Source organism: Bos taurus, chromosome 16, assembly GCF_002263795.3.
Source record: "Bos taurus isolate L1 Dominette 01449 registration number 42190680 breed Hereford chromosome 16, ARS-UCD2.0, whole genome shotgun sequence".
Lineage (NCBI taxonomy): Eukaryota > Metazoa > Chordata > Mammalia > Artiodactyla > Bovidae > Bos > Bos taurus.
The window spans coordinates 44,153,244-44,168,582 of NC_037343.1; the positions used below are offsets into that span (position 1 = coordinate 44,153,244).

At 53.9% G+C, this 15,339-nt stretch overlaps 1 protein-coding gene across 2 annotated transcripts in view; it reads right to left on the reverse strand.

Annotated features, from left to right (window-relative positions):
* The window catches only part of SPSB1 (splA/ryanodine receptor domain and SOCS box containing 1), a 134,739-nt gene that overhangs the window by 45,167 nt on the left and 74,233 nt on the right, over window positions 1-15,339 (reverse strand). The window lies entirely within an intron of this gene.

The window sequence follows — 15,339 nt, forward strand, 5'->3', positions numbered from 1 at the left end:
GCAGGGTGGAGTGGGTGGGTTACTCTGACCTCACAGACCCCAGGCCCCTTGAAGCATCATTTCTGCTCCCCGGGATGAGTCAGGGCGGATGAGGGGACCTGAATGTATCTTCCCTTGAATTTTTAAGGAGCAAAAAAAATTCAACCGCAGGGAGTTTTATGCCAGCCCAGGAAGCCGGGCCACCCAAGTGAAAAGGCGGCCTCACCGGGCAGCCGGCTGCTTTTAGAAACACACCCTGCTCATCCGCCACAAACATTAGCCGGCAGCTAAAAGAGGGAAGTGAACAAAACAGCTCTCCGGATAAGAAGAGGGCTGAGAGGATGCTGGGGGCAAAGCTAATGATAGGATCCAGCTCCACCACCCAAACTTGTCCAGACGGCCTCGTATGGAGAGGGGCGTGGGGGCCAGCATGACAGGCTGCCCCAGGAGGAAGTGGGAGTGGGAGGGGGCTCCCCACCCCAGCCCTGGGGGCGGGGGGGTGGGGGCCCAGGCTCTGTCCTGAGTCTGCCCAAGGTCCTGGCCTCACGCCCCCTCCCAACCAGCCCCCAGCCCGGCCCAGGCTCTGCCTTCTCAAACGCTCATTTGATTGTGCGGCTTCCCAGATTGAAACCACCTGGGGGGCATCCATTAGACACACAGGTCACCTCGGCAAGGTTACCAAGTGCCACTATGTACCGGGCACAGAGGCCCCTCAAGGAAAGGCTCAAACTCTCGCGTGCATTGTTGTTCAGTCGTCCAGTCATGTCTGACTCTGTGACCCTATGGACTGCAGCACACCAGGCTTCCCTGTCTTTCACCACTTTCTTAAAGAGGGTCAGGCATCCGTATGTCTGCCCTCGACCTGCTCTGGAATCTCCCCACAACTAATGTGCAGACCCCTCATTTCTTGAAAACTCAGTTCCCAAATACCCCAATAGCCCACTCCTACACAGCCCAAACCATCCTCAGTGTGCCCGGCTGACTGGTACCCAGAGACATGGCAGCCTGGACCACTTCTCTCCTGCACTGGCTGTTCTTTCCTGGAAATCCCAGGAGCAGCAGCAGCAGTTCGGCCACATACTGCACCCTGAGCCCTGGGGCCCCAGCGTCAAGTGTCTACACAAGCCCTCTATTCAGGGGGCAGCAGCCGGTGGGGGGCAAGGGAGGAGCTGGCTTCCAGACAGGGATCCCACGGCCCCCTGCCGCCCACTGGCACAGACTGGCTCACGAGGTGCCTCCTATCATAGTCCTGTCCTGGCAGCCCCCCACCCACTAGGTTTTCCAAGAAAGAATGTGTCTGGTCTGGTCCCAACAAGGCTGGCCTACAGACACGGAGAACAGACTCGTTGTCCCCAACACAGGGACTGTCTGGACATCATCTGGCCCAATGTCGGCTCTAAGAGGTCAAGGGTCACAGGAGTTATCATTGCAGCGACTTGTGGCTCCGAGGCGGTCACGCCCATTCCCAGGGAGCGTCTGGGCGCCGGGCGATGCTGGCTGCCTCCGCCGCCAGGAGCCACACACAAAGTTCCCTTTATGGGAATGAGGTGGGCCGGGCACTGGCAGTTTCGGCTGCAGGGAAACCCAGGTTTGGGTTTTCTCCGAGGGCACAACTGGGCCTTTGTCTTGACTTTGCCCATCCCCAGCCGAGCTGGCCTCCTTGCTGGGTACACAGTGTCCAGGATCCAAGCCCTTCCAAGCTGACCCTTCCAAGACCAGGCACCTAGACACACCACAGAAGACAGCAAGGGCCATTCCCCACTGAAACCTCCCAGAGGACCATCTGAGCCACAGAATCGCAGTGGAACCTGCCACAAAGGAGGCTGGCAAATGTGATGAAGCTAATCAGGCCACAATTCACCAATGCCAGGAACTGGAAAGAGCCCCACAATGTGCTGGTGCTGAGCGTGCAGTGGGTCCATGGCACAGCACGGTCCATCTGGAGCCCGTTCCAGCTGCATCAGATGCGCCAACCAGCTCGGAAAAGCATGAACATGTGATTACCCAGCAGGGATCCAGTCCCCTGCTTTGGCACACAAAAATCACATGGCCTAAAAAACCTAGGAAAAAAAACTAGGGACTGATAGAACGGAGCAACCAGGCTACCCCGAGGAGGGATTCAGGCAGCCAAGGGGAGATGGTACATCAAGCCTGCACGTCACCCACTCTTTGGGTCTGTATCCTGATTCTTCCTTCCTGAAGGAAAGAATTTCCTGAATTTCCCACTGGCCTCAGGGAGAAAGGATCCATGAGGAGGAAGGATCCGAGAGGTGGGAGGGAAGAGGCCCCAAACCAGCCCCCTGGTTTTGAAATCCTGTGATTCCGAGACCCGACAGTCAACCCCTGAGGTGTGCGAGCATCGCAGCAGACAGGTACTGCTTGTCACCAGGGGGCCCCAGCATTGGGATGTCAATGGTGTGGACAGCGTCCACTGTCTTCGCTGAGGCCCAGGAGGCCTTAAGGATTGGCAGAGGCCACTTTCCAGGAATCTGGTGCCAGCGATCCAGGGCAGCCAGGTGTGAGAAGGACACCGCCTCCTTGGAGGGTGATGAACCTGGTGTTCTGTATCTGCAATGGGCATGTCTGGGTTCCATGAAGCCGAATAATTAAGCCCAAATTAAGCCCTCTGTGGCAGACAGGGTTCCAGGCCCAGGTGAGGGGAAGTGCTGTCCAGTACTGACTCCAGACATTGGTCAATGCCGAAGTGCAGATCTTCGGGGTCAACTTTGTGCCCAGGGCCACACAGCAAGCTCATCTGAGACCCACCACGATCTCTGAGGGACGGTTCCCCAGGCCAGCCACGGGGAGAGACAGAAAAACCCCAGCAACTCTGCAGAACGCACATGCGTGCGCGAGCCAGGCAGAGGGGCTGGGGGCCGAGGAGGGGCCCAGTGGAGCCGCCAGCCCCCTCGGCTCCGGTTCAGCAGGCATCCAGTCAAAGCTGCCGGTCCAGCCAGGGCTCTTCATGGAGCGGAAAAGGTCGGATGCTCAGACAGAGGGTCGGGAGTGTTGGATTTCCCCTGTCCGATATGACCAAGGGAAAGAGGGCCGCTGCCCGGCGCATCCGGCAGGCGCATCCGGCGGGCGCTGGCGCTGGTGCTGGGCGGCAAAGTCCTCGACCGCCGGCGAGGGGAGGGGCGGCCTCCCTGCCCCCACTCATTCACTGCCCCTCCACAGACAGCATCAAAGAGTGACGGCCAGACACTGTCACCACGGGGAAGGTCACATGTGGGTCAGCGCCGGCGGCACGGGAAGGGAGTGACCTATTTCCAAGGCCCATTCAGGAACCTCCCAGCAAACCCAGACGTCTGACGCAGCCAGACAACAAAGGACAGGGGGCTGGGGGAGGGCTGGAGGTGTCTGAACGTCCAACGCGGCGCTCCCCTCCCCTCCACACGGGGGCCTCCCGCTGACCACTGGCATGGCTGGACCAGATGGCTGGACCCTGGCCACACTGGCTCTCTTGACCCTCTGAATGACTCTGCCCATGTTCACCCTCAGGGGAACCAGAGGCGGTCCTGGCCTCTCTAGAATTCGGCCCAGGAGCCCATAAGTACCTCTCTCACCAGGAATTATACCACTTCTCACGAAGTTCTGAGAAACACTTGCCACCCTGGGTCTTACTCACAGATGCCCCTTCTCACTCAGTCATCAAGTCAGGGCTTTGACATCCCACTTGCCAAAAAGTCAAGGCATGATACAAACTGGGAAAAAATAACAAATGAGCATAGGTTGACAATTTGTGAAAGTGAGGGACAGGCAAGGACTTGGGAGTTGCCAACCCAGATTTCAAATCCCATCTCTGACCTGAGACCTTCTGGACCTCAGTTTCTCCAGCTGTGAAATGAGGACGATAACCCTCTGTCTCACCAGGATGGCTTGAGGGGTAGATGATGCACATGCACCCCAGGGCCTGGGACATATGGAGCGCTCACTCAAGACAAGCTACAGGGATGGGTCCAAGACAAAGAAGCAGGAGCCTAGGCACCAGGCTCTAAGCCCCAGAGGTTTGGGTCTTTAATAAAGAACCACTCAGGGGGTTGTTTGTTGCTGTTCAGTCGCTCAGTTGTGTCTGACTTGGTAACCCCAAGGACTGCAGCACACCAGGCTTCTGTCCTTAACTACCTCCTGGAGACCATAAGGAAGGCTGAGCGCCAGAGAATTGATGCTTTCGAACTGTGATGCTGGAAAAGACTCTTGAGAGTCCTTTGGACAGCAAGGAGACCAAACCAGTCAATCCTGAAGGAAACCAACCCTGAATATTCACTGGAAGGAATGATGCTGAAGCTCCAATACTTTGGCTACCTGATGTGAAGAGCTGACTCATTGGAAAAGACCCTGATGCTAGGAAAGACTGAAGGCAAAAGAAGTGGGTGGCAGAAGATGAGATGGTTAGATGGTATTACTGACTCAATGTACATAAATCTGAGCAGACTTGGGGAGATAGTGAAGGACGGGGGCCTGTGTGCTGTCCTGTGTGCTGTCCTCAACGGGTGGAGAGGAATAAATAGGGAGACTGAGATTGACATATACACACTACTATATATAAAATAGATAACTAACGAGAACCTACTGTATAGTACAGGGAGCTCTACTCAACACTCTGTAATGATCTGTATGAAAAGAAATCTAAAAAAGAGTGGATACATGTATATGTACAACTGATTCATTTTTCTCTACAGCAGAAACTAACACAACATTGTAAATCAACTATACTCGAATAGAATTTTTAAAATGATCAGTGATATTTAATCTGGAAAAAGTCCAAAGACTATTTAAAAAAAAGAGAGAGAGAGAGGGACTTCCCTGGTCCAGGGGAGCCTGAGTTCGACCCTTGGTCAGGGAACTAGACCTCACATGCCACAACTCAAAGTTAGTAGGCTGCAACTAAGACCCAGCACAGCCAGATAAATAAATAAGTATTTTTTAAGAATAAAAAAGACCCTCCTGGGATGGGAGCTCAGGGAGAGTGGCACTGGAATCCCCTGCCTGATGCTATTCCCAGCTGTGAGTTACCTGGGCCCACCTTTGCCACTTGTACAGCAGACTTATTGCGGCTGCTCCCCCGAAGGTAAGAGGCTGCGGTGAACAAATGAACAGTGAGGGCCCAGAACAGGGCCACACGTTGGTCAGCGGTGCCCACTGGCATTGATCTCACTGCTGCTGCTGTATTCCTAGCCCTACTCTGCCCAGAAACTGCCCCCACCCCGAGGTACCTGCTGAAGCTGAATGAACCTCTCCATGAACTCAGTGATGCCCTTGGCTAGGCCATCCTGTCACGGTTTCTCCATCACGATTCAGTGTGATTCACATCTTAACATCACTGAAATCGGGCTGGTTCTGGAGGTGACAGTTCGTTACAGTGACAATGGGCAGCTCATGACAGAATGGTGGACTTTCCTCTGCATGCGCCATACGTGTGATGAAACACAGCATCAGCTAGCTGCCCGTGTCTGTCTCCTGCCCCGGTTCATGAGCTTCTGTGACAGCCCTCTTATCCATTTTTGGCTAAACATTAAGTGTTCACTAAAAGTCTGAGAAGCAAACTGCTGAAACACGTCTCTTGAGGGTACCAAGGGGATGGCTGACAGGTCAGGCCTGCTCTCCCCTGAGAAAGGGCCCTGGCACTTGAAGGCCACTCTGCGCCATCCAGAATATTTGGAATTCCACTACACACACACACACACACACACACACACACACACTTTCTTTGTCAAGACTTCTGGCTTTACCCTCCACGTACCACTAACCCAGAAACTCGACACTCCAGAGAATAGGCTAAGCCCAAGGAATGCAAATGTTTAAGGCCTACCGTCTGCAAGGCCTCAGCAGACTAAACTGAGGAGGTTTAAGAGCTTTTTATCAGCTGTGTGAGTGTGTGTGTGTGTGTGTGTGTGTAGAAGGAGAAGGTTCAAAGGGAAATAGGACCATAGCCAGTACCTGTCAGCTGTGTGTGTGTGTGTGTGTGTGTGTGTGTGTGTGTGTGTGTGTGTGTGTGTAGAAGGAGCAGGTTCAAAGGGAAATAGGACCATATCCAGTACCTGTAACCACACTGCAGCCAGTTCCACTGCCTTGGCCTGGGGAGGGGGCAGAAACTCAGGAACTGAGACGCGATGGAGCAGAGGAGAAGCAAGAGGCCTATTTTTAAAGGAGGGGAGGGTTTTCCACCAAAGCCTGAGGGGTGACTCCTCCAGGTCACACCAGTCTTTCACCACCATAGCTTCCTATAATTCCATTCCCTGAAAACCAGCCATGATGGGAGATGGGGCTTCAAAAACACCAGTGATGTAATGAAAAGTCCTCACAAGAGAACAAGAGACACGGAGCCCACCCTCCAGGGTACATTGAAAGGAAGGACATGATCAGCGGGAGTTGGGGGGCAGCCACTCGGGGGTGCCTACAGCACCCTCTACAGCCCAGATAAAGTGATGGCTAAAAAAGAATTGGCTGAACAAGCCCCACCGTGTTCCAGGTATGGTCTTAAGTACCTTGGCTGCTGAACTAGTTAGATGGAGCCCCCACCTTCATGGAGACAAGAGTCCACAACCAACCATGGAATATGAGCGGACTGGATCAAAGATGCTAACTTTCCTACAGTCAGTGAAGAGGTTGGCTAGCTCATTCATTCACTCATTCCTCCAAGTTCTTCCCACTACCCCGGACCTGGTCCTAGCTGGTGTGCTAGGCAGACACCAGGACCTGACCAGAGAGAACCAAGATCTCGCCCTGGAGGAGGTTTCAGTGACTAACACCACATCCCCAGGACTTCCACAGCACCTCCTGGATTCCTTACAAGCCCTCAAGCCAGGTACTGAGCACAGGGGCCAGCCCCAGTTCTATATCACCAGTTCCCAGCGTGACATGAAATGAACCCACCTAGCTGGGGGTGGGGGAGGAGGAGGAGCCGTTGCCAGTGGACCCTGAAGATAGAAATGCACCCAAATCACAGAGGGTGGTCCTGGCCTGACAGACGGTAATGGTTAATTATCACCCTCCAATCTATCCTGTTCCTGCTATAACCTCCCTGCCTAGAACAATGGCCATGACATAGTGGGTGCTCAGTAAATATTTATAGAAGGAGGTAACTGCTATGTAAATTTAAGAGGGAGGCAAAGACAAACCAAAGGAGGGAGAAGGGTACCCAGAAACAGTGAGACGCGGACACCAACCTGGATATCTGGAGGGCTTGGCAGAGAACTCTGACCCTGTCCACGCAGGTGGCCCCACTGCCACAATAGAAGTCACTTGACCCAATGGGTTTGGAGCGTGAATCCCCCTCTGCCCTTCTGAGAAGGAGAGTCCTACCTCTGACTCCAGGACTGGGCAGACAGGTGGCCAACTCAAGGCCAGGTCCAGCCAGCGTCCTCCCACGAGATCCAGGAGACGGGAGAAGTGGGGAGTCAGAAGCTGGGGCAGCCACAGGACCAGTGGGTGTGGACTCAGGACCTCATGTCAAGCGGGCTATCCTGTCTCCAGGACAAGACACCAGGCTGGATGGTGCTTTGAAACCCCACCCTACCAACATCACCGCCCACCCAAAACCACACCGGACACGCCTGTGTGGGAGGAGCCTGAACATCAAAGCTACAGAAATCCATCACCTGTTTCCATTGCAATTCAGTTTCACTCTGTCCGTTCCCAGCCTGTGACCCCTGCCTCTGATCCAAGAGGACACCTGGGACTGCTCCATGGTTAGGTCTTCTCCCCAGTCACCATCAGCCGCACAGGCCAGGATTTCCCCAAGTGCCTAACCTCAGGCATCCCCCATCTCTTCCTAAACTCCAGAGGGGACCAGCCTCCACCCAAGCAGGGAGTGGAGCAACAGGGCCCCAGCACTGTCTCCATCCCTGCAGATAGCCTCCCCTCCTGCTCCTGCATTTCAAGGCCCCAGAAGAGGGACAGCCACTGCGGGGTGCCCTGAGGGTAGGTGGGGCTTGTCCCACAGTCAAGGTCAACAGCATGTGGCTGGGGTGGCCCCGTCTGCCTCTGTCGCCAGCCTGCCGTGTCCACACTCAGCCTGTAGCCCACAAGGTGCTTCTGCTTGTTGCCCTCTCCGCAGCAGTCCCTCGGCTCCCACCTCCCAGCCCCACCTGCTCTCTAGGACTCACTACCGCAGCACCCAGCAAGGTGGGCTTCCTGGGCTAGGGGGCCCTCCTCGGAGCTGTGCACCACACCAGTCACACTGTTCTGTCTACAGCTCACATGACTGTCCCCACCACGGACAGAGAATCCTCGAGGGTCCCCACTGTGTCCAGAGCCCCGCCGAGGCACTGACCTGGACGAGCCGCCTGAACTGCTAGATGACAGAAGAGCAGTTCTCCGAGGCACCACGTAGTTCAGTCCTTGCGGTGATCCTCACACCCACTTTATAGACATGGAAACTGAGACTCAAAGAGGCTAAGTCATCTACCCAGGATCCAGTTCGAAAGTCAGAATCAAAACTCACAGTCCTGAGATTTCCCTGTTGGTCCAGTGCCTAAGACTCCACACCCCTAGTACAAGGGGTCCAGGGTTCGATCCCTGGTCAGGGAACCGAAGATCCCACATGCCACAAATAAAGATCCCGTGTGCTGCGACTAAGACCCAGTGCAACTAGATAAATAAATAATAAATAAATATTAAAAACAAAACCTCCCAGTCTTCCCAGCCTGCTGAAAGCCTGAGACTAGAGGCGGGGGTGGCCTCAGGGACAAAGAGGGACATCATGTTCTGCCTCCTGTACCACCGATGCCTGGAGATGCTGCGCATCAGGCAGGGCCCACACTGCAGGGGAGGAAGTGTAAAAAGGAGGCAGGGGCCAGGGAGGATGGACAGTCTAGGTGGCACAGACCTGGAGGGACCAGACAGGGGAGGCATGAGTGGCCATCTCCCAGGCCAAGGACCCAGGGGCATCATGGGACTCTTGGTGCTTACACCTATCTTCACCCCTCACCCTGCACCCCCAGAAGGCCACAGGAAGCGCAAGCCCTCCCCATGCAGCATCAGCCCAGAACAATCTGCCCGGAAAGGGAGAGGAAGGTGGCGGCTTCCTCTGGTCCCCACCTGGCTGTCAGAGGCACGGTGGCCCACAGCATCCCCTGGCTCCCAGGGGAAGCTTGGTCAGACCCTCACGCCTGTCCGGGAGCTCCAGGGAAGGCCCATGGCTCAGGGAAGTTCCAGAAGAACCCAGGCACAAAAACCAAACCAAGGTTGGGACTCCCCTCAGGTCTTCACCTGGGTCCTCATTTCCTGTCTATGCGGCCAGGGCAGGCCAGAGCCAGCACACGGATCAAGGCCAGAAGGTCAACAGAGAATAAAAAGCATCCACCCAAGAAGCCCACAGAACTGCGGGGGCTCAAAAAGATCGGCCCCCTTGCCACAGGAAATCAGCTGCACACAGCTTCAAAACTGTTTTCTCCCACCTGGTGGCCTGACACTCTCCAGCCCATGCAGGCGTACATGTGCACGCGCGCACACACACACACACACACACACACTTCACCTCTTGGCCCAGGAAGCCAAGGCAATGAGTTTAAATTCTGCCTTCCAACCTGGATCCCAGACAAATGACTTGGCTTCTTTGAGCGTCAATTCCCACATCTATAAAAACATCTTTGAAAACCCTGGAGTCCTGCCGATTTTGATGATGGTATTTATTAACACTGGGGACCATCTGAGCGCTTAAGCATATGCACATTCCCTCTGCCCAGTGAAAGATCGCTTTCCTTCTTCTCTTCCTCCTCCCTCTCCAGTTTCTACATATCCTAAGGTCTAGCTTCAGTGTCACCTCCTCCAGGAAGCCTTCCTGGATTTACTTGCTAAACCTCATCAAAATCCTCCAGAACTCTACTTGCCTCTCACTGCCTTTATTACCCTCTGTCTAACATGATATTATTTCAGAGTTATCAGTATATTTGCCCTTCTTCCCTTCCAAGCAAGCTCTCAAAGGCCAGGACTAAGGATTGTAAATTCCAAGGCATGTTCCCTCCTCAGAGAAGGAAGGTGCATGAACAGTAAGGCCCCGCCCCACCCCAGGCCTTAGAGTTCAGTTACAACAAGGACAGTACTGGCAGCTCATCCATGTCAACTTATTCCATCCACAGGGTCCTCTGACATCCCCATTTGATGGATGGAAACTGAGGCCCACGTCACAGAGGCAAGAAGTACTACAGCAAGACTCTGGCCACCTCCATCTGACTCCGAGGCCAGGTTCATAACTGCTCCAGCCCCCAAACCCAGGCTAGATGCACACCATCCTCCAGAAAAGCCAGGCTAGATGCACACCATCCTCCAGGGATGAAACCCTGGGCCAGAGATGCCACCCAGCAAAGCGCCTGCACTTGCGCCAAGGCAACACGTGGCCTCTGAGATCACACAACCCCAGACCTGTTGATAAATAGCAACTTCCCTGAGCCCCTGGAGGCCCTCTCCATCAATCAGCCCCTTGGCCCCAAGCCACGGCCCCTTATCATCCAGCAACTAAAGTGGTCATGCCCAGCATGGCAGGACCCTCAGGGCCCAACATCAAGGTTAAGTCTGCTCGGCTTGGCCAGTGCCCCCGCCAAACCAGCATGCAGACATCACCTGGTGAAGCCTGTGGGGGCAGACAGACACATACACATACTCCCTTGCCCATGGGAGCTGTCTCTCACTCCTTCCCCAACAAAATCTACTGTTCCCCAGGCACACCACCATCTCCAACTCACCTGAAGCAGGTGGCCTGGCCAGCTGGGCAGTGTTTCTTTCCCAGGCCCAGTCCCTTGGGAGGTGCAGCCAGCCCCATGGCAAGCAAAACCGGCTATCTCAGTTACCTGGCACCTTCCCTGGGTCCCCTGCCCCCGCCCTGGGGGACAGGGCTGACTGGGGAGGAGCACAGGGCCCCTGTTCCTTCTGCAGGACCCAGTGGCCGCTGCACCTCCCCAACCTCCCGCACCTGGCCCCCGCGGGTAATGACTAAGCGATTCCCACCTCGGAGCTCGCCTGGCAAGGGGCCCCGCTGGCTGCCGACCGGCACCATGATGCCCGGAGCCGCACGCAGTAAACCCATAATTGGCGAGTCCTCTTCTTGGGAAAGAAAACCCCCTCCGTGTTTTGTTTTGTTTTGCCCTTAAATGAAACAAATCCACCCACGTAGTTACTGGAAACTCAAGCATGTGAAACCGAACCGTTTGCAAAGAGAATTAGTCAGCAACCTTGTGAGCCGAGGAGTGGTCCCTCCGTGGGTGGAGCCAACTGTGCTCTCGAGGTTCCCAACCAGGAGGGCAGCAGGGTGGCACCGACCTCCACACCAGGTTCCCCAAAGTCCAGGGGATGCCCTGGGGGGTGGGTCAGCTTGAGAACACATTGCCATCTGTGGGAGAGTCCCCCGGCTCCAGGTGAAGGGTGAAATGTCCTTCTCACTGCTATACACGGGGGATGGTTACAAGCCGAGGCTCAGGGTCAGGCTCACGCTCAAATCCCCACTCCGTGAAGTCAGCTGGACTTGCAGGTCTCAGTTTCCTCATCTGTAAAATGAGGACAACAGATCTCCGCCAGTGCCAGAGATCCCCAGGGTCAATCTAAAGGAAGTTCTCTGTGCCTGGTGCCAGAGAGGCAGCCATAAACACACCTTTTGTAGGGGAGCAAAAGACAGCAGGGATGCAATTGTCTTAAGGCTGTGTACCTCTTGGTGCAGGGGAATTTACTGAGCTGGTTCCCAGCCCTGCTGCTTTATCCAGGATGTGGCACGCCAGGGGGAAATGGGGCCAGGCCAGGTACCAGCAGGTACAGGTCTTGTCCCAGCGCCTTAAGCCCCAAGTTGTGTGACTCCACCAGGCTCCCTGGCCCTGCCCTTCTCATCTGTACAGAAAGGGCACAGACGTTCTATTCTGTGTTGTTTCTTTAAGAACAAACAAAAAACCCTGTAAGCTTTTTTAGTTATTTGTCTACTTAAAAAAAAATCCAGATTCCTGGCCTCCCTTAGGAGAGAAAAAAGCAGACGCTGTAGTTCCCTGGACTCCACATCTCCAGGTAAGACAGCCACCCCCTCGTATGGGACACCCGCATGCCGCTTTGCCACAGTCCTCACCCTGCCCTATAGCCTTCCACAGGCTGCTTCATTTGTGCCTCCTTCCTGGCCCCTGGGGGCATCTGAGTTGGTGACCTAGTTTAAAAGTCTAATTTTACTTAGAAGCATGACCTTAGCCACTTGTCACTCAAAATATCCACAGGAAGTGTCCTTCGAGAAGGTGATTAAAATCTGAGGCTTAAGGCTGATTTTTCTCAGAGGAAAACACAACAATGTAAGAAGACATTTGTGCCAGTCTTGTCGAGGGAAACCCAGGCAGGGTCCTTTGGGGGGGCGGTGCCAGGATGGCTGCTCACAGGATGGGGAGCCCCAGCTATCCAAGCTGACTGGCTATTTTATTTAAGGGACAGGGGAGGTAGGAGTCAGCAGACACAGCTGGACCTACTAACAGCTCAGCAGAGATGCTGAAACTGTCCAGTGGAGTCTGAGGACATTTTCAAGTTGTCTGGGTCCCTCCTGAAGGGAAAAAATCAAGACTCAGGATCTCTCGTTTCCCGGCCTCACCAATGACTCTTGGCACATTCAGCCTCCACTGCTAAGGGCTGAACATGGTGACACAGCAAGGCCAGGTTGGACCCACCTCGATCCCACACTGCAGCATCACATGAACCCCTTCTCCCCTCCCCAGCTTGGCTCCCTCCTTTGCCTGGCTACGGTCTCCTCCAGTGACTGTTGCTTCCAGACCCACTCCCCACCTCCTCCAGATCACGTGCCTCCTCAGGCTCAGACACTGTGTGCAACAGTGATTCAGACCACAGGCTGGGTCTGTATCTAACATGGCTGTGTGTGGTCCCAGGCAAATGACTTCATTTTTCTGTGCTTCAGTTTTCCCATCTGTGAAATGGGCACAATTACCGCCCCCCACCTCCGCCCCGCCGACACACATACACACACACTCAACACTCAACAAGACTCCTGGGAGCAGGATAAGTTAATGCACAGGAAAGGGCTAAGCATGGTGCCCGGCATATAGCAGGTGCTCAATAAACATTAAGCAAAGTGGTCTAAACCCAAAAGGAAAAGGTGATCCTCGTATGCAGGTCCGCCAGGAACACACACAGCCTCCAGTCCCATTTATACAACTGGCACTGGCTGTTGCTGATCCCCTCACGTTTGCATCCTCCATAGCCCCAGACTCCACCTGGGCAGCTGTCAGTAGGTGCTTCCCCCAAACCGTCCTGCTTCTATGAGAGGGCAAGGGCTGAGATCACCCAGTCCTCAAAATTCAGCCCATGAGCGGCTCACCTAAGAAACCTCTATGACTGTATCCACCTGCATCTCTACCAGCACCCAGGAGACTTGGCAAACTTATGGAACTTGGCAAAACTGCAGTTCCCCTGCCCCAGTTTCCACCCTCAGAGAAGCGAATCCACTAGCCCCGACCGTTTACACTCTGAGCCTCCCACTGCTACAGTATCCAGAAAGGTGGGTACTACCTGCTCTGTCTTACAAAAATTCAGGGAAAACAGGTAACCCAAGGCAAAACTTGGTCCTCAAGGGGTGCCCATGATGGAAGGAGGGGAAGCCAGCTCCACTTTTCTGCTTTGTCTAAACACAGTGACTTCATCTGACTAGGACTTATGTGTGGTTCAACCCGAGGAGAAAAGTCCCCGTGGATGTTCCAAATGTACCTTCCTGGTGCATTTTGAAAAAAAAAAACAAAAACAAAAACATTTTTTTAATGTGGTAAAAGTTTCCCTGGTGGCTCAGTGGTAGAGAATCCGCCTGTAGTACAGGAGATGCGGGTTCAATCTCTGGGTCGGGAAGATCCCCTTGAGAAGGAAACGGCAACCCACTCCAGTATTCTTGCCTGGGAAATCCCATGGACAGAGGAGGCTGGCGGGCTATAGTCCATGGAGTTGCAAAGAGTCGGACTAAACAACCAACCAACCAAAAGTCACATGATATAAAAATACTATTTTAACCATAGTTAACTGTACAGTTCAGTGGCACTAAGTATACTCACATTGTTATGCAATTCTCACCATCATCATCTCCCGAATTTTTCACCTTCCTAAATTAAAACTCTGTCCCCATCAAACACTAACTCCCCAACCCCTTTCGCCTTGCCTCTGGCATCGACCATCCTACTTTCTCACTATGAATTTGACTACTCTAGGTACCTTGTGTAAGTGGAATCAAACTGTATTTGTCTGCATCTACTGTATCTGAAATGCATTTTTAAGGTGAACTTAATATATGTCCTACAAACAGACTGTACCTTCTGTTTTTTTTAATCCCTCTTCCTGTGGCTAAAATCACACCTTGCACCAAACACCAGAGAACTCAGTATCTCAGGCAGAACCATCTTGGGTGCTGCAATTCATCCTGGTCCTCACCTTTATCTATTCCTAAGAGTTTACTGAAGTATGTTGTGGGGGATGGCAGGGGCAGGAGAGGGTGGAGAAGACCACCCCTAATCTGCCTCTAAGAGAGGAGACCCCCAAATTATTTCCAGCAGCTAAAATAATTTTCCCCCTAAATTGAGCCTCGTATAAAACCCCACCCTGCTCAAGAAAAATGTTGAAGTGCTCTATTCAAATGGCCTGTCTTCCCGCTGCTCTCTGCGGCATCCCTGAGGCTCAGCAGGAAATCAGGGGCTGAGATGATGGGGTCCACACAGCCCCGCCCAGCCTTCCTTAGCAGGTGGTCATGGGACGCCCATGAGATGCCCAGCGTCCCCTTCTCAGAGCTGCCTAGGAAACAAGAACACAGTTTCAACCCTCCAAAGCACAAGAGCCCCACCTGACCCTCCTGGAACTTCACGGGCATCCCTTAGTCCAATCTGCCTAGAAAGGAAGCTGTCCACTGCGTGCGGTCGAGCCCAGTGATTGGCTGGCGACTGCTCCCCCACACCAGCCTCTGCTCTGGCTTGTGTTCACATTTTTCCATTTAAAAAATACATGTAAACACTGACTACAAACCAAAACCTCAGTGGGGTGAGACACCCTGGGGGCGGAGGGGAGCAGAGAGAAACCCCAGTCATGGCTCAGGACTCGGCTCGGATGCGCCTCTTGGGTTGGAGCTGTGTGGGCAGCTCTCAGTGCAGGCCATGGCAGCTGAGACAGAGCGGGCATTCAGGGAACACTGGCTGGATGATGAAGGATTAAACAAAAAAACCCTTTATCCCGAGCTGTCTAGACACCCCTGAGAGTGACACAATGGTGTGGAAGATACGCTCTCTGGGAACCTGGAGGGCCTGAGGCAGGAGGTGGGGGGCAAAGGGACAAAACATACAAAAAAGCTCATATTGGCCCCACAGGCTGGAACTGGAAGGAAGTGGGGAAAAGCCCTATCTTTTGAACATCAAAGTT